Below are 20,745 nucleotides of genomic sequence, written 5' to 3'. Positions count from 1 at the left end.
TGATTAGCTGGGATGCTTTGCATAACTAAAGCTAATCCTGGAACTAAAGCCATTCTATCAACTACTATGTCTAAAATCCTATGTAAAGTACCAGGTACCATTTATTCTAGAATTAATAGGTATGTTGTACTGTGCAACTGTGAAAACGATTACCCATTTGGGAAAACCCCTCTTATGCTATCCCTATGGGGGGGGGGGAGGAGGGGGGTAAATTCAGGGCTCGTCCGGGATTCGAACCCGGGACCTCTCGCTCCCAAAGCGAAAATCATACCCCTAGAACAACGAGCCATATGTGGAATTTATTATCCCCTTCCTTTTTTTTTTTTTTTGGGAAAAAAGCCTTTATTTGAGAAATATTCACAGTTACAATATCACATACAAAAAGAACATTTACTATTACAATAATTATTAATATTATTGTCTTAAAATAAGTCCGTGCATCACCCCCTTCCCCACCCAAATCATCAATTAACCATCAATCAGTACAGATCATCTACCTGTTGAGTCCAGCAGTACTGTACTCTCAAGTTGTATATAATATACACATACCCTCCTGGCTTATTTATTTGTGTCCTCCGTAGTGGACATTATGTTTCTGCATCTCACATTTAACTTGTTTGAGTTACACTAATAATTCCTGCTGTATCTTAAAGAGGAGCATCCTGAGCTTTCCAGTGATACCATATTTTGGGGGGTGGGGTACTGACAAATGTATTAGTTTAAGACAGAAGAATAAAGGCAGCAGACAGAGGAGAGGGGGAGAGGCAGCAGATTATACCATATCTATTTTTCCGGGCTAACATAAGAATAAAAGCCTCCGTCATGTTTTCTGCTGTAGCCATGTGCAGACTGTATAGTGTGAGGAGTCTCATAACTGGTGCATCTTGGAAGTCTGCAAGGCTCCTCCTGCAAGGCTTCTGGTTCCTGCAATTCTTCAGGCTTTATCCCCAGAGTCTCGCTCTGAAGCACAACCTTATTCTTGCTGGACAGAAAGTCTTTACTTTGATCGTAGACAGACGTTAGTTTTAGGTCCAGGCTGTCTATCGGGTTATCATCACTATAGACACTTCGCCTTTTGCTGGAGAAAGTGGGTGTCTCACTTAGGCGACTCCACGGATCTTCTTTCGGTGTCTGCAAAACGGCATATTTTATAGGTTTCATTAGGAAAGAAGGCTCGCCCTTATATCTTTTAAAAGCATACGTGATTCCTTTATCAGACATGTTAAATAGCCTGTTCTCCAGGGTGCGAGCTGGGTTTTATTTATAGCCTTCACTTGATGACGTCATCAAGCAGTACCTGCTCCACACAGACACCGCGTTCTGTTTCCCCTTATCGAGAACGCAGCGCCGCTACTGCCACGCCCACTGATGCCTCAGCCAATCACAATGCAGCTGAGCAACTGAACACAAGAGCCACGCTTACTTCGTTCACACCCGCGGTTTACTTTTTAACAGCAGTGGAGACCCGTGAAGTCTCTCAGTAGACCGCGGTCACGCCATCTGCACTCAGAAACGCTCGGTCTGTCTACACCGAAAGTTTAAACGATGCAGCCTCGCGCACAGTGGAGCAGGAGGAGCAGGGGCTCGCGCTTCTAGTGCAGAAAAACTGAAAATGGACAGAAACTAGTTTTATTTTACAGCTGTTGTTAGTAGGGCTGCTAATGGACTGTATAAAAAAACAGCCAATTGGCGCCATCTGGGAGGGTTCATGTGTTACTGCCGGAGGCAAAATTAACTAATGGGAATCGGTCTGCAGAGATTAACATTAATTTTAAATAAATGCGTGGTTGACATATTTGACTGAAAAAATCACGGAAATCACTGGGTTATATTCTATTTTTTTCTTGAAATGTACATTTATTCACTAGTTTACAGTATTAGTGACTAAAATTGTCATATGGTGTGACATGAATATTACTGTGTATCAAATTAAAAATAGGTATAATGTGATAATGTAAGTCAATTTATCCAGATTCTTTAGCATTACTATATAAAAGTATAGCATTGTTCACATGCAACCTTGTTAACTTTTACAATTATTTTTCATTATCTACACACATAGGAAGACGTTTAATTGAATTCTTTTAATATACTTTCAAATCTTTTGGGAATTCCTTGTTATAAAAGTACCAAAATTTGTGTAAACTTTGCTGGCACTATTCCTCATATGTCACATTGAAGAGTTTATGATAAATAACCAAAATCCTTTTTGGATTTTGTCACACCATATGATATGGTGTCATGCCATATGACAAATCACACCACACAACAATCTGTATGCAAAAATCTGTGCTAGCTGCATTTAGTAAACAAACAAACTTGGTTTGGCAAGTGACTGAAATCATTTACAGTTACAGCAGAATCACAAAATAGTTAAAGAACAAGTGAATTCTACTCAGAATGTTTATAAGACATTAACACATCCACTTACTGTGTTCATGAGATGTTGCACTTTTTATTTTAATCTGTTGAATATTAACTACAGGAATTCTAATAATATTTAGTAAATAATTAAAGTTGTTATTTTTAATGAATAATTTCTTTTTAAAATGAGCAAGAGCAAAATCGATCAGAAGGCTGTTGCCAATAAACATTGTGACACATTTCTCTTCTACTTAAGGAAACAAACAGAAGGACCTTGTGTTTATAATATATGCCTATATTGGTTTTGTGCTTAAACTGGGTCAGACTGAACTTTTACTTTTGTGTTCAGGAGTAACCAAGTCTGAGTAAGTGAGTGAATCTGCATGAATGAGTGAGTATTGCTGTATAAATATTACATTTATGAATAATATACTATGCAAATATGTTAAACTAATGAAATATTTAAAACACTTAACTATTAGCTATAATATATGTATCTAACGGCATTACTTATACAGTAAATTTAGTTCATATCATAAAGTGTGACAAAATAGTTATATGGTGTGACAAGAAAACCCTGTCACACCTTATGATGTGACATTTCATGTACTTAGCATGAAATTAAGCAATGTGGCTTTATGCTAGCATCATCTTAAACCATGCTAACTACAACATGACAACATAGTTTCAGTGTCCTTCTGAAGCGTTGAGGACCCCCACTCCCCAAAGCTCTTTACACAATTGTCAGTTTAATAAAAGGAGTATGGCATCACACTATGTTTTAGTTAAGGATGGCTTCAACTTTTTATGCCCAAACCTTTAGCCAAGCAGACTTACAAGTAGACATCTGGGTTATTAATATATGATTGATTAAACAGAAAATAAATTAATTTGCTTGTTTTTATTCAAAATCTAACTTTGTGAAACGTGATTGTGACAGTCATACCATATGAGCCTTTTCTGGTTAATCAGGTTTCAGGTTAATCCCATGAATGCTCTGTAAATTCATATAAAACAGCACTTTCTGAACAATATCATCACAGTTTTTTGACATATTTTCTATAATTTACATAAATTTGACACACTAGATCAAAAAAGGCCACGTCATGTCAACCACCCATTTATAGCTCTGGAAAAAATTAAGAGACCACTTTACTAACTAACTAACATTTAGTTTCTCTGCTTATTTTAACTATCTATAGGTATAGGTGTGTAAAATGAACATTGAGGTTTTATTCTATAAACCACAGACAACATTTCTCCCTAATTCCAAATAAAAAAAATTTAATTTTCATATTTTCAGAAAATGATAAATGGTAAATGCAGAGCTTTCAGACCTCAAATAATGCAAAACAAGAAATAAAGTTCATCTCCATTTAGAAACAACAACAGTACTAAAAGTTTATCTAAGAATCAATCAATATCAAAATCCAGATTTTTAATCACAGCTTTTATGTGTCATGGTCTTTAACAATGTTTTTGGGTGACCTTATGCCAGTCCTGGTGCAAAAAATTCAAGCAGTTTAGCTTTGTTAGTCCATCAAACACGAGGCTGAAGTTAGCGTCTTATTCGCCAGTGTCTTATTCGGATTTTCCGGTCCACCTTAAAACGTCGAAATACCAATTATTCGCCAGTAGAGAGCAAAGTTGAGCCAAGCAAAACGAGTTTGGCATTTAGGGCATACATATTGAGAATACATTGCCTGTTCTGGGTATTTCCAGTTGCCCTAACTCCAGATTATCAAATAGTCAGTTGAATTTGACACCACATTATGAAAATAGAACTATTATTCTATGTATAGACTAAAGAGATAAAAATATTACTGTACAGTTTTTTTATTATGACCCTCTGAACTTGGCATTTGAGAAGATTAAAGAAGAATAAATTGCCTGTTCTGCATATTCCCAGATGACTTAAATCCAGATTGTTAAATAGTCTGTTGAATTCGACACCACATTATGAAAGTAGAACTATTAGACTGTGATTAGTCTTAATAACTAAAAATATTACTGTACAGTTTTTTTATTATGACCCTCTAAACGTGGCATTTGAAAAGATTGAAGAAGAATAAATTGCCTGTTCTGCATATTCCCAGATGCCCTAAATCCAGATTAACAAATAGTCTGTTGAATTTGACACCACATTATGAAGGTAGAACTATTAGACTGTGATTAGCCTTAATAACTAAAAATATTACTGTACATTTTTTTTATTATGACCCTCTGAACTTGGCATTTGAGAAGATTAAAGAAGAATAAATTGCCTGTTCTGCATATTTCCAGTTACCCTAACTCCAAATTGTCAAATAGTCTGTTGAACGACACCACATCATGAAAATAGAACTATTAGACTTTGATTAGCCATAATAACTAAAAATATTACTGTACAGTTTTTTTTATTATGACCCTCTGAACTTGGCATTTGAGAAGATGTCAGTATAATAAATTGCCTGTTCTGCATATTCCCAGATGACTTAAATCCAGATTGTTAAATAGTCTGTTAAATTTGACAAAGAATTATGAACATATACCTATTAGACTGTGATAAGCCATAATAACTAAAAATATTACTGTACAGTTTTTTCATTATGCCCCTCTGAACTTGGCATTTCAGAAGATTGAAGGAGAATAAATTGCCTGTTCTGCATATTTCCAGTGACCCTAAATCCAGATTATCAAATAGTCTGTTGAAGTTGACACCACATTATGGAAATAGAACTATTAGACTGTGATTAGCCTTAATAACAAAAAAATATTACTGTACAGTTTTTTTTTCATTATGACCCTCTGAACTTGGCATTTGAAAAGATTGAACAAGAATAAATTGCCTGTTCTGCATATTTCCAGATGCCCTAAATCCAGATTAACAAATAGTATGTTGAATTTGACACCACCTTATGAAAATAGAACTATTAGACTGTGATTAGCCTTAATAACTAAAATATGACTGTACAGTTTTTTTATTATGACCCTCTGAACTTGGCATTTCAGAAGATTGAAGGAGAATAAATTGCCTGTTCTGCATATTTCCAGTTACCCTAACTCCAGATTAACAAATAGTCTGTTGAATTCGACACCACCTTATGAAAATAGAACTATTAGACTGTGATTAGCCTTAATAACTAAAAATATTACTGTACAGTTTTTTCATTATGACCCTTTGAACTTGGCATTTGAAAAGATTGAAGAAGAAAAAATTGCCTGTTCTGCATATTCCCAGATGCCCTAAATCCAGATTAACAAATAGTCTGTTGAATTCGACACCACATTATGAAGGTAGAACTATTAGACTGTGATTAGCCTTAATAACTAAAAATATGACTGTACATTTTTTTTATTATGACCCTCTGAACTTGGCATTTGAGAAGATTAAAGAAGAATAAATTGCCTGTTCTGCATATTTCCAGTTACCCTAACTCCAAATTGTCAAATAGTCTCTTGAACTCGACACCACATTATGAAAATAGAACTATTAGACTTTGATTAGCCATAATAACTAAAAATATTACTGTACAGTTTTTTTTTATTATGACCCTCTGAACTTGGCATTTCAGAAGATTAAAGAAGAATAAATTGCCTGTTCTGCATATTTCCAGTTACCCTAACTCCAGATTATCAAATAGTCTGTGAATAGCCTAAAGAACTAGAAATATTACTGTACCTTTTTTTATCACTCTCTGATCTTAGCACTTATTGAAGTAGACAAAATTGCCTGTTCAACATGTTTCTAGTTGCTCTTATTATACATTATCAGTCTGTTAAAATGCATGCTTATTTCTCACCTCTATAGTACTATATTTCATGCAAGTAAAAACTGAAACATTTTGTATAAATTGCATTATTAGTTATCATTGTAATATTTCTTTCTGATACGTTCAGTGCCTTGCAAAAGTATTCTTTTGCCACATTTCAGGCTTCAAACAAAGATATGAAATTGTATTTTTTTTTTGTGAAGAATCAACAACAAGTGGGACACAATCGTGAAGTGGAATGAAATTTACTGGCTATTTTAAACTTTTTTTTAGAAATAAATAACTGAAAGGTGAGGCATCCAACATTTTTCGGCCCCTTTACTTTTAGTGCAGCAAACTACAAGACCAAGGAACAAACCAGGCAGGTCTGAGATACTGTAGTGGAGACGTTTAAAGCTGGATTTGAATACAAAAAGATTTCCCAAGCTTTAAACATCTCAATGAGTACTGTGCAAGGGATCATATTGGAATGGAATGAGTATCAGACCACTGCAAATCTACCAAAATGGAACTTTTTGGCCAAAATGCAAAATGTTATGTTTGCCGTAAAAGCGACACAGCTTATCCCTGAACAGCGTCATGGTTTGTACTGCTTGTCTTCAGCAGGGACAGGGAAGATGTTTAAAATTGATGGGAAGATGGATGGAGCAAAACAGAGGACCATCTGGAAGAAAACCTGAGACCTGGGACAGATTTGTCTTCCAACAAGACAACGATCCAAAATATAAAGCAAAATCTACAATGGAACGGTTCACAAATAAACGTATCCAGGTGTTTGAATGGCCAAGTCAAAGTCCAGACCTGAATCCAATCAAGAGTCTGTGGAAAGAGCTGAAAACTGCTGTTCATAAACCAACGCTCTCCATCCAACCTCACTGAACTCCAGCTATTTTGTAAGGAAGACTGGGCAAAAGTTTGAGTCTCTCCATGTGCAAAACTGATAGAGACAAACCCCAAGCGACTTGCAGCTGTAATCACAGCAAAAGGTGGCGCTACAAAGTATTACTGCAAGGGGGCCAAATAATATTGCACGCCCCACTTTTCAGTTTTTTCGTTAAAAAAAAGTTTAAAATATCCAATAAACTTCACAATTGTGTCCCACTTGTTGTTGATTTTTCACAAAAAAAAAATACAATTTAATATCCTAATGTTTGAAGCTTGAAATGTGGCAAAAGGTGGAAAAGTTCAAGGGAGCTGAATACTTGCCAAGCACTGTAACTGTGAAACAATCTACACATGCCCAAATTTATCTGCAAAGCATGTTCAGTAGAAAAAGTGTAATTTATTTGAAAAACAAATGACAGACAAAAACACACAAAACTATATATACATAGTAAATATATATATATATATATATATATATATTATATATATATATATATATATATATATATATATATATATATATATATATAGGTTTTTTTTCCAAATAAACATTTTTTTTTCTACTGTTCATGCTTTGCAGATAAATTTGTGCATGTGTAGATTTTATATATATAAATTCACTTATATAAAGTTTTTTTGTGACTTTAAAGGGAGACCATGACAGTAGTGCTTCCAACTAATATATGTACATATATTTCAGGATGTGGTGCATCCCTGGAAACAGTCACTTTGGATCTGAAATATAATATTAAAAAATACAGCTTTTTGAAAAGAAAGTGGTCTTGTGGCACAACTTGCCCCCAGTGCAGGGTAAGTTGTGCTTTTGGAGAGAATACATTGGGGTAAATTGTGCCATTGATTGCTGAAATAAAACAGTATATATTGATCTCAGAAACTGTAATGCTATATAAAAGCTGGACAAATTCAATACAAAATTACTAATTTAAGGTTTATTTAAAGTTACTTTACAACATCAAAGGCCAATTTGAGCACACCAAAGGTCGATTTTCTAAAACAAGGCCTAGCAAAACAATCACGTCCTAGCAAAGATTAAAGGTTTATTAGCATAATTGGCATATCTCTTAATTTGTCCCTTATTGAACTATTGCAGTTTACATTCACATTTGCAAAGGTTGTTACCCAACTACCCAATTTTGCTTCTGCTAACTGATAATGAGCCGTTCCTGGGGAAATAATTATTAATGCTCCCTATTAATTATTCTTTTTTAATTAATGCACATTTAACCCAACCTGCTTTTTCCTCTCTGATCCAGCTGGCAGGGATATCGATGTCTTTTCTTTGTGCATACTCAAACTTTTTTGGTCTAAAATTAAGAATGTCACATAGTTTTAGTGATAAGTAAGAATACAATATACAATTACTCATAGTGTAGCTTACCAAAGCACTAAAACATGTGTGAAATATTTTGAAAGTTGTCTATAACACCTTTTTTTGTGCATGCTTCGCAGAGTACTTTATGCGTGGTAGTATTACAATGCTACCAATTTTGTAATAGGTAAGGATTCAAATATGACACACACTTGCATAAAATATTGTTATATAGAAATGGGAAATAAGCTTGAATTTCAACAGACTGATAATGTGGAGTAAGATCAACTGGAAATATGCAGAACAGGCTGTTCATTGTCAATGAATGTTTTCAAATGCAGAGTTCAGAGGGTCATAATAAAAAATGGTACAGTAATATTTCTAGTTCTGTAGGCAATTCACAGTATAATAGTTATATTGTCATAATGTTGTTTCAAATTCAACAGCCTTTTTGATAATCTGGACCTAGGTAAACAGGAATCATGCAAAACAGGCCATTTGCTCTTATTCAGTGTTGCTTAAGTGCTAAGTTCAGAGTGTCATAACAAAAACATTGTGCAGAAATATTTCTAGTTCTTTAAGCTATTCATAGTCTAAATGTTCTATTTTGATAGATTGTGTCAAATTCAACAGACTATTAAACAATCTGGATTTAGGGCAACTGGAAATATGCAGAACAGGCAATTTATTGTACTGACATCTTCTCAAATGCCAAGTTCAGAGGGTCATAATAAAAAAAACTGTACAGTAATATTTTTAGTTATTAAGGCTAATCACAGTCTAATAGTTCTATTTTCATAATGTGGTGTCGAATTCAACAGACTGTTTGTTAATCTGGAGTTAGGGTAACTGGAAATATGCAGAACAGGCAATTTATTCTCCTTCAATCCTCTGAAATGCCAAGTTCAGAGGGTCATAATAAAAAACTGTACAGTAATATTTTTAGTTATTAAGACTAATCACAGTGTAATAGTTCCCCTTTCATAAGCTGGTGTTAAATTCAACAGACTATTTGATAATCTGGATTTAGGGTCACTGGAAATATGCAGAACAGGCAAATTATTCTCCTTCAATCTTCTGAAATGCCAAGTTCAAAGGGTCATAATAAAAAAAAACTGTACAGTAATATTTTAGTTATTAAGGCTAATCACAGTCTAATAGTTCTACTTTCATAATGTGGTGTCGAATTCAACAGACTATTTAACAATCTGGATTTAAGTCATCTGGGAATATGCAGAACAGGGAATTTATTCTCCTTCAATCTTCTCAAATGCCAAGTTCAGAGGGTCATAATAAAAGAACTGTACAGTAATACTTTTAGTTATTAAGAATAATCACAGGGTAATAGTTCCCCTTTCATAAGCTGGTGTTAAATTCAACAGACTATTTGATAATCTGGATTTAGGGTCACTGGAAATATGCAGAACAGGCAAATTATTCTCCTTCAATCTTCTGAAATGCCAAGTTCAGAGGGTCATAATAAAAAAACTGTACAGTCATATTTTAGTTATTAAGGCTAATCACAGTCTAATAGTTCTATTTTCATAAGGTGGTGTCAAATTCAACAGACTATTTGTTAATCTGGATTTAGGGCATCTGGGAATATGCAGAACAGGCAAATTATTCTCCTTCAATCTTCTGAAATGCCAAGTTCAGAGGGTCATAATAAAAAAACTGTACAGTAATATTTTTAGTTATTAAGGCTAATCACAGTCTAATAGTTCTATTTTCATAAGGTGGTGTCGAATTCAAAAGACTGTTTGTTAATCTGGAGTTAGGGTAACTGGAAATATGCAGAACAGGCAATTTATTCTCCTTCAATCTTCTGAAATGCCAAGTTCAGAGGGTCATAATAAAAAAACTGTACAGTAATATTTTTAGTTATTAAGGCTAATCACAGTGTAATAGTTCCCCTTTCATAACCTGGTGTTAAATTCAACAGACTATTTGAAAATCTGGATTTAGGGTCACTGGAAATATGCAGAACAGGCAATTTATTCTCCTTCAATCTTCTGAAATGCCAAGTTCAAAGGGTCATAATAAAAAAACTGTACAGTAATATTTTTAGTTATTAAGACTAATCACAGTCTAATAGTTCTAGATTCATAATGTGGTGTCAAATTCAACAGACTATTTGTTAATCTGGATTTAAGTCATCTGGGAATATGCAGAACAGGGAATTTATTCTCCTTCAATCTTCTCAAATGCCAAGTTCAGAGGGTCATAATAAAAAAACTGTACAGTAATATTTTTATCTCTTTAGTCTATACATAGAATAATAGTTCTATTTTCATAATGTGGTGTCAAATTCAACGGACTATTTTATAATCTGGAGTTAGGGCAACTGGAAATACCCAGAACAGGCAATGTATTCTCAATGTGTATGCCCTAAATGCCAAACTTGTTTTGCTTGGCTCAACTCTGCTCTCTACTGGCGAATAATTGGTATTTCGACGTTTTAAGGTGGACCGGAAAATCCGAATAAGACACTGCGAATAAGACGCTAACTTCAGCTTCGTCCATCAAACGCAGTGTGAAAGACTTATGGAAAGCATGCCAAGATGCATTAAAGGTGTGATTCCACTAATTTTAACTTTTACCAAACATAACTTTTGAGAAATCGATGATTGTGGTAATAGTGGTTTATAGAATAAAACCACAATGTTCATTTTACTCAGATATATATCTATAAATAGTTCAATCAGAGAAACTGGTAATTTTGAAGTGGTCTCTTATTTTTTTCCAGAGCTGTTGTAACGCCAGACAGATAGGAGTGACGCTCGCCGAATAAAAAGTAAAGACTGGTTTATTTTCAGAGCTGTAAACAGGATAACACAGCCAGATATCAAATTGAACAAAACTCACAGTGTAAACAGGAGACGTAGTAGTGAAAACGGTCCAAGATCCGAAGCCAGAGAGACAGTCCGATATTACGACAAATCCGATAAGGGCAAAGACAAAAGGCAAAATCCGTAATACAGAAAAAAGGGTCATAACAAAAGGGCAGGCAGAAAAAGGTTTGGAAAAACCACTCAGTACACAACATGAGTCGACAATACCTCGCAAAGTACATATGCTAAGAGAACCCTATACATACAAAACCTAGAATTACTATGAACCGGAACTTCCTAGAACACCGGTGAATCGCGTAACGCGATTGGGTGAGGGTGAGCGGCTGACGGTGACGTCATCGCCAGTGAGATTCTGGGAATTGGAGTTCGGGAGTGTGATAGGAGAGTCTAGAGACGTGACAGCTGTATATAGACAATAAAAGCATAAAGCAGGCAAAATGGTTAAAAACAACTTCCAGATTGCTGTTTAGGGCTTCTATTTATGACTTAAAATAAACGTGAGTTTTTAGAGCGTGTGGTGCGTTTCGTATGCAAAAACGGACAGAAGTTACATATCCACTCCTTCTCCAAGCAGTTCAGACCTCTGACTCTGTGAGGGAACTCTCTCTCCAGTTAAAATAAAAGCCCCAAGTGCTTCAATTGTCTTCTGTGTTGTTAGATGTGCTAGGTTCCTGTATTTCTGTCTAAACTGAGCTTTGCTAATTTTGTCCCTGATAAAAACATAACAAAATTGAATACAAATTTTGTTCTTTTTTTGCGTCCTCTAAAACATATTAATCCAACGATTTACTTACATTATTATTAAATATATTTGCCGTTTGTTCTTTATGTTATTTATATCATATCCATAGTCATTATTGCAGTTTAAATAGTAGAAAATGTTATTCACCTCATTTCTGTGGTGCTTGGAATACTACAAAAATCTAAATTACTCACAAAGGTTTAATTGTTACCCTTTTGTTTTATTTGTATATGCAAATATTTTTACATTTTTAGGTTTTAGATGACTATTTATATATTAAAAAACAAGGCACGGAGAGCTTTGAAAGTGTACAGATAGTTTATTAAACACAGTAGCTTCAGGAAGTTATCTGGATCACAATAAGTCAACTAGCGAACACAAATGAAACTACAGCTGGTACGTCATGTACATACTCACATTCGTTTTGGACTGGAGTTGTTTTATTATATAATATAATTTCCAAGAAATTAATTTTGTAATCTGGTCCCCTACCCTACCTATTCGTTTGAGCTCATCATTCGAATTATCATGACTAGCTAATTATACATCAACATTAAGTCAGTGTTAATGTGATCCTCAAAAATACTAATTTTAAAATACCAATTTTGACCACAGAGTGTATATTGTCTAACATTAAATATCTAATATCTCTTAAACATGATAAGCCATTTCTTGGTGCAACCAGAACTTAAAAACATGGCTTTGTTTACTTTTAGTTGCACAACCATTTTAACCTGTATTCCTCATTTCTAGATATAAGTGAATTTCTCCAGCATTGACTTGTGTCCAGAAGACATAAGACCCCTCATCTTCCTCCTCTACCACATATTAATCTAATGATTGTCGTAACCGGAAAAGAAAACACACCAGGTAGAAAAGAATAAGATAGTAATACACAGAAATTTGGGAGTAAATCTTAACACTTTAAAATAAGTGGACAGTTCTGTGTAATTATTATGTTGTTACCTTGTACATACATAGTTATTCATTTTGTATATGTTTACCATATAAATTTAGTGTAAATTATTTTAACTGCCCTATATAGGAAAGAAGTAACATAGAAATATCCTTATAGGTTGAGTGGTTGGGTTAAATGTTGTTCATAGTTCATATAGTCATAGCCTTTTGGACATTTCAAAAATGACATATGGTGAAAACACAGCTTATTAAAAAAACACATACCAACAGTGAAGCATGGTGGTGGCAGCATCATGATGTGGGTATTTTCTGCAGCAAAGATAGATTCGTGCTAAAAAAAAAATACTGCAAGACAACCTGATTCAGTTTACTCAAAACTTTGGAGAGCTTGAGAGAAAGTAACATTTTTATGAGGACACGGATTGCGAACAAACGCCCAGACAACACAGAGAGGCTGAACAACACAAAGTCATGTGTCCTACACTGGTCAAGTTAAACAGCAGATCTTGGTCAGATCTTGAGGCATTGTGTAAAAGTTCTGATCCATAAGCTTTATCTAGCTGACCTAAACAACATTGAGTAGATCTGCAGGAAGAAGAGGTAAAAATCTTCCCAAATAGTAAACAAACTCAAAACAACACACTAAAATCTGTTTCTGGTGCACTAAGTATTAGTCTAAAGACAGTTGATGATGAATTCTGAATTTTTCAGCATTTGCAATAAAATACTGGAAATTACACTCTATAGAAGTTTGCTTGATATAAACTCTGAGGTAATTCCAACATAGGAAGACAAAGCTCAGACTGCTGAGACAGAAAAGAGTACATGACCAGAGAAGATCTGAAGTATGTAGAGTACATATATATAGTGTGTGTGTGTTTGTGTATATATTTATATATATAATTTCTGTTTTTGTGACTTCATTTAGTTATGAATGATTTGATTTTTTCTGTTTTATTTGATTGTGTATAATCTGTATATGTCTCTTCTCTTTTCTTAGTTTAAAACAAAGGAAGATGAATTCAACTCTGACAAATTCAACCTTTACTGGACAGGCTGCAAATGTTTATGCTCTTGTAACTTTTGTAAAATCTGCCCTTTCCATTCATTTCTTGCTGGGCATTCCTCTGAACTGCTACATCATTTTCCTTCTTCTGCCTAGAGGTGGTGGAGTGGATGTATCTGTTGTTTTTTGGCTGAATAATGCTGTTGCCGAAATATTCTTATGTATAGTGTCCGTGCTGTTTACTGTCATTATTGACAATCTCAGGCCTTTGATTGTTAAAGTGGTGGATTTTCTGTTTGGGACCAGTATGTCTGCTCGCCTCCTGTTTCTGTGCTGTGTGTGTTTGGAGCGTTACCTTGCCGTGGTTCATCCTGTGACGTTCTTGGGGTTGAAGCCTCTCAGGTATCAGGTAGGGTGCTCAGTTTTGGCTTGGATATGTTCACTGGTGCTGGGAATTAACTCATCTATAGTGGTGTCTGCTTATGCAGTCGTGGCTGCTGTGAACATTGTGGTTTTAACTGCTGTGTTCTTCTGCTGTGTGTGGATTCTGAGAAGGCTGAGGGATCCACGGCCGAGGGATATGGGAAGTGAACAGGTTGAGATGAATGCTGCCAAGAAGAAATCTTTTCAAATAGTCTTCATAAACCTGCTGATATGTTTGGTTCAAAATATTCCAGTACTTTTCATATACAGCATGGAAAAGATTCTGTCTCTTTATGACTTCAGCATGGCATCAGCTGTTTTTACAGTTGTGAATATGTTCATAGGGTTTGTGCAGCCAGTCTTTATTCTCCACAGAACTGGTAAACTGAGATGTTCCTAAGTGAACTGCTTTTTATGTTTGTGCCTATATGGATCATTAGGCTTTTGTATTTATATCAGTGACCTGAATATATTTTCAACTCCTTTGTTATTTGTTTAGTAAGCTTTGTGTCTATTTGCATGATCTCCCCTGCTCTGTGTATTTGCATATTGCTATTTTCTTTCTATAGGTTACTGTTTACAGCAGAGGACAAGATAGGAGTTCAGATAATCACTGTCAACATTTTCATCTTTTTATCTCTTTGTTTAAACATATTTACTGTACATATTGTATGGTTAGACTAGTGTTTACAAATTTGTGAATGATATTACACTATTTGAAATAAATGTTTTAAATAAAATGGAAAAAAAAAGTTCATTATTAAATCTAAATTATTCTAGTATTACAGTCCTGTATATAATTGAGTCTTTACAACGAATAAATGTCACGCCGCCTCGTTCTCCTTCCACATTACCGGACTCCATTTCCCAGAATCCTGTTGATTATGACACCAACAGTATCCGTTCTACTTCACCCAATCACAGTTCGCTCCGACGCTCTGATTCACCGGTGTTCTGAGTTAGTTCCGGTTCATACCCATCTAGCTCCGGTATTTAAGTCTGCAGTTTGTAAACAAACACCGCGAGGTATTGTTAACTTATGTTGCATACTAAGCGTTATCCTATTGTTTCTCGTTTTGGCTTTATGGTTACGAATCTCTTTTTGGATTATTGGTTTATGTCTTTTGTCTTGCCCCTATTGGATTTGTTGCATGGTTGGACTGATACGCGGTTACGAACTCGGACTGTACTTTCGACTACGTCTTTGGTTTTTGGTGAGATCTTTGTTTGCCTGGCTTTACTGTTTTCTGCTATACTGCCTGTTAATAAACCTGTTTGCTTATTTTACTCGGCTTGCGTCACTCCTCACTACCTGGCGTTACAATAAAATGAAAAATCTGTTATTCTATTTTTTCCTAACTTCATTAATAAAGGCCTTAACAAAGATGTACAATACTAAACAATATATCTAAATTGACCCAAAGGTGAAAAAATATTGCTATATTATTCATTGAAAGGGCTCAATTATTAGAAAGTCACAAAGCTGTAAGTAAAATTGAAGATGTTTTAAATTTGTGCAGGGTAATGCACACTGCTATAAATGATTCTTTCTTTGTCAATAAAAATGTTCATTGTTGCCTCAACGTTTGTGAAGTCTCTGTGCTTACTGATCAAGTTCTGAACCATGCATTTTTTTGTGTAGCGTGGGTTCGTGTGAATTTAAAGTTTGATTGTGGCCCTTCCAGCTTGTGTGATGACGTTTTGCTAGTTGTGATGACCATAAGCGTTGGTTTTCTGCAAACAAAACTGGTTTTCAATTCAATTCTGCCTGAAATTAACATTTAATCTCCATATTTAGTGTGGAGATTCAGATTTTTGTGATTATGATTAGGCTGAAGAATCCAGCGCTGACGGATATGGGAAGTAAACTTCCAATAAAAAGCATTTCAAACAATCTACATCTACGACGTGTTTGGCTCAAAACATGCCCATGGCTGTTTCATACAGCATTATGACTGATTATGAATTTCACATTGCAGATTTGATTTCTACAACAATTAACTTTGCTGGAAGGTTTGCGCTAACAATCTTCAATCTACACAATTTAAGTAAGCTGTCACTCATTAGGTGTTCCCAGACTAGATTAAACCTCTCCTATAGGCCGGAACTAGGCTGCGTACTGAGATACAACATGTATTTATAGCTGGAAAATGTATGTTGTGTTTAGAATGCATTAAATGTTTTTTTCTCTCTGTAAACCCTGACAATGAAAGACTAGATAGACAAATGGTCTTACAACTATATCACATTTGCATGAAATGTGATTCAGTACATTACTTAGGTAATTGATTTGACAAGCTGGAAATAAATCCTGGTTTGTTTATACAAATTCATATCATTAAGCTAATATATAAAACTCTTTAGAGGTTAATAGTATTTTCTTTTTTGCATCGCTGGTCAACAATGTACAAACAAACGTTCAGTTTTCAGATTGTATGAAACACAATTCACTTATTTATTTGCAGAGTTAGATATAAGGCCTTCAGCTATTCATGTGCCTGCTCAAACAACTGACACTGAAGAGAGAGAGAGAGAGAGAGAGAGAGAGAGAGAGAGAATGCAAAGGTACATGATTAGAGATGAACAGGTTTTACTGGTGCAGTTAATTTACATTGTTGAATTGGATTGAGATTGTGTTCCCTTGTTCTGAAGAGAATAGTCCTGAAACGTTCTGAAAGAGCTATTTTTTTTCCTTTGATTTTGTTGCATTTAGTTAAACTCTACTGCTTTGGTCTGTATTTGTATATTTGTGCTCTCGATACATCAATGTTCTTGCTTACAGCAGAGGAAGATGAATTCTACAAACATCATATTTTTGGGATTCAACCAAACCTGTTCTGTCATTTTAACCCTTCAAATATCTGCAGTCAGCCTCCAGTTCTTGCTGGGTTTTTCTCTGAACTGCTACATCATTTTCCTCCTTCTGTCCAGAAGAGAAAATGTGGACATCTCTCATGTTTTTTGGGTGAATAATGCTGCAGCCGAAATTCTCTTTTCAATTTTTTCACTTTTGTATATTATATTTTTGGAAAGTACCAGTTCCTCTGTTGTTAAACTGATAGTCTGTCTCTGGGTGACTACTCAGTCTGCTCGACTTCTGTTTCTGTGCTGTGTGTGTTTGGAGCGTTATCTGGCCGTGGTTCATCCTGTGACTTTCTTGAGGTTTAAGCCGCACAGGTATCGGACAGGGTGTTCAGTACTGGTCTGGATATGTTCACTGACACTGAGTAACATCACAACTACATTCCCACTTTCTACTTATAAACTCTGGCTAGCTGTGTTCCTCATCATTCTGGCTGTGGAATTATTCTGTTGTGTGGCGATTCTGAGAAGGCTGAAGGATCCAGGGCCGAGGGGTTTGGGGAGAGAGCAGGCTGAGATGAATGCAGCCAAGAAAAAAGCCTTTCAAATAGTCTTCATCAACCTGCTGACAAGTTTGGCTCAATATATCCCATTAGTTATCACAAATAGCCTGGAAAACATTCTGCCTAAATATGAGTTCACAAAGGCAGAAATGATTTCTAATATTATAAACAATTTTTTTATATGTGTGCAGCCAATCTATATTCTGTATAAAGCTGGTAAACTGCCCTTTAAAAACGGTTCCTAATTTTTTGTCAGAAATGTTCATAGACAAGATAGAGTTACAGTCAATTGCCTCTATCACCTAGGTTTATACCTTGATAGCAACAGTGTCTTCTGCACCTGTGTCTTTTCCCATTATTAAACCTTCCTTTATAAACTTTCATTAGAGAACAGTGTCTTATTACTATTTCTCCTAATTAAATAATATGATTGAATTTTACAAAAATATGCTAAATAAAATAAATAAAAAGGTGTTTATTTTAATTGATTAAAAACAACTCAGACAGCATGCTTAGTTTGTTAAATACCAATTAACAATTGCCAAGCAAGAGTTTGAATAGACTTTAAATGTTTATTTTATATTTTTTATTTGATCTTATCAGATTCTAATCAGCATATTATGTAATTTTTTTTTACATTTTTTTTTAATCAAATTAAATGTATTTATTTGGCACTTGGAACTAATGTTGCCGCAAAGCAGCTTTATAAAAATTTGTTTGACAGACAAGACATATGCTTTTATATCCACCTAGTGCTTTCAAGCTCTGCAAGTGTAACAATAAATCAATAAAAGTCTATTTAAAGGGGACATGAAACACTTCAAGTATTTAGTATAATTCACAAGATGTATTTTCACTCTAACAAATTTTATAAGTTGAACAGTTGTCAGTGAAATGGAATTAAAATAATAAGCAATCTAAATGTCATTTTTTTAAGTAAGCGCAGCGCCATCTTGTCCCAGCGCTGAAAGTGACATCACGAGGTTGGTCCTCGGACGCCTCACTGACATAAACTATTAGTCTACAGTAACAGGGGGGGGGGGGGGGGGCTTTTGTATTGCCCCTGGGTGTAGTAATACTGGGTGTAGTAAAATTTTATTGGGTGGCAAATGAGAAAAAGATTCACTTTCACTTTCATTCCTCGCCTCACACAGCTGTTCTTCGGCAGTGGCTAGCAGCGCTGAAGCGCGAGAATCCTCCGGTAAGCTGCAATGCTAGGGGTTAGTAGCGAGCACTTTCTAGACGAGGACTATATGGAGGAGAGGGGTTTAAGTTAGGAGCATTAGTGTCCGACAAATAAGCTGAAGTCCGAGGCTTTTTTCCTCCGTTTTAATTTTTTCCTCTGAACAGCTGGGATGTAAAGACCTTCCGACTGGGGGTAACCTTACTATGAAAGCAGCAGCTGTGAGCTGCAAGAAATGAGCCAAACGACGCGCCCACCCAGCAGAGCAGTGAGAGGTAACTTACCGAAAGTCTAGATAAATTAACATTTAAAAGATAACATAGCTAGCGTTAGCTATTTATCTAGCATCTTACCATAGCTAGCCAACGCTAGCTAACGCTAACTAGATGAAGCTAGCTACCCAGCAAGCCTTCTAACTTCTATCAACCAAACAGCGCCTGTGTTTCAATATCCACTTAAATCATGTACGTTTTATTCAGTCTTAATGAACTCTGGACTTTACATGCTAAATAGCTTAATGTATATGAACAAGCTAGTTAACGGGATGGCAGTACCTGCTGTTGACGGGCTGCAGGCTTCCTGCGCGGACCTCACGTAGAGAGAGAATAGACACCCCTTAAACATCTCGCTCTCAGAAAAGCATCTAAAAAATTCTGCTCAGGTTTATACAGGAAAGATCTCTGAGCAAATGGTCCACATTAACCTAGTTCAGCTTCGTCTTCATCCATAATCTCCCCAAACAACAAGCTCTTTCCCCTTACAGTTGAAATGCCGGCGCCCTAGCGCAAACGTAACAAACATAAATATATTATAATTTAGTGTGTAAACATTTTACTCCCACTCAATTTTACTAGCGCCTGCTAGATTAGTTAAACAAGGTACATCTTATTTTTAGTAACTATTTATCTCACTTGTGTTTAGTGAACAAATGAGTATTTTCCCTGACTTTTCAGTTTTACCATAAAACTACAGCATGTTTGTAATTCCTGGTGTAAAACTGTGGTTGGCTGTTTGCGTCTGCAAATGGATGATGTTGAAAAAATGGGTTTGTACATGCATCAGTTTTAAATGAAATGCAAATGACCACATGACATAACTAATAGATATGTAAATTAATACTTATAAGGTTTTAGTCATTGTTTTAAGATTTCTCTTTTGTTAGTAGACGCAAAATGCATTTAATTAAGCTTTAATTAGGTTCTAAAAAACAAAACAAAATGAACTAAAAAAGTGAACACGAGTTAATGTCTTTCTCCCTGTAAGCATTTAGATCACTGGAAGTGTACGAGGATAAATGAGGCAAATTTATCAAGTTTGCATAAAATGCGGCTCTCCAGTGAGTTCTATTTGATACTGATATTAATGTGGATATAAATTCTGAGGTAATTTCTGCATATGGACACAGCTAATACTGCAGAGAGAGAGAGAACAGGAGCTCATGATCAGAGAAGTATTGATGTGTTTGTCTATGTTTGGACTGAATCTTTGATTTCCTTTATGAACTCCTTTGCTTGGAAATGTTTTCTCCTGATATCGCCTTATCTGCCTTTATCTGCCTGTGTCTTTTCTCTTTCTGTTGTTTTTTTTGTATAGGAGAAGATGAATTGCACTGTGACACGTTCAACTCTATTCAGATTCTCCAATTGCATTTCTTCTTTCTATTTAATCCTCCTGACATCCACTATGTCTCTTCAGTTCTTGATGGGCTTTTCTTTTAACGGCTACATAATTTTCCTCCTTTTGTCCAATAGTGGAGTAGTGGATATGTCTGTCATTTTTAGGCTGAATCACATCTCAGCTGAACTCCTTTTAGTCACTGTGTCATTTTTTATATTCTGGTGTTAAAAAACTTCAATTATTTTGATGTTACACTGCTGGACTTTCTGTTTGAGACGAGTATGTCTGCTCACTACCTGTTTCTGTGC

General features: G+C 35.2%; 1 long non-coding RNA gene and 1 other non-coding gene across 2 annotated transcripts; both read right to left on the bottom strand.

The window, feature by feature from the left end:
• Nucleotides 1-216: 216 nt before the first annotated feature.
• On the bottom strand, nt 217-288 carry trnap-ugg (transfer RNA proline (anticodon UGG)). Its single transcript has one exon. It is a non-coding gene; the product is annotated as a tRNA-Pro (tRNA).
• Nucleotides 289-314: 26 nt separating this feature from the next.
• On the bottom strand, nt 315-11,465 carry LOC111193705 (uncharacterized). Its single transcript, XR_007439302.1, has 2 exons — nt 11,197-11,465; nt 315-1,131 (listed from the first exon to the last, which is right to left on the bottom strand). It is a non-coding gene; the product is annotated as an uncharacterized LOC111193705 (long non-coding RNA).
• Nucleotides 11,466-20,745: the final 9,280 nt, after the last annotated feature.

This window comes from Astyanax mexicanus, chromosome 5, assembly GCF_023375975.1.
Source record: "Astyanax mexicanus isolate ESR-SI-001 chromosome 5, AstMex3_surface, whole genome shotgun sequence".
NCBI classification, from domain to species: Eukaryota; Metazoa; Chordata; class Actinopteri; order Characiformes; family Acestrorhamphidae; genus Astyanax; species Astyanax mexicanus.
Note: the sequence above shows the minus strand (reverse complement) of the source record. Positions and strands in the feature narration are given on the sequence as shown.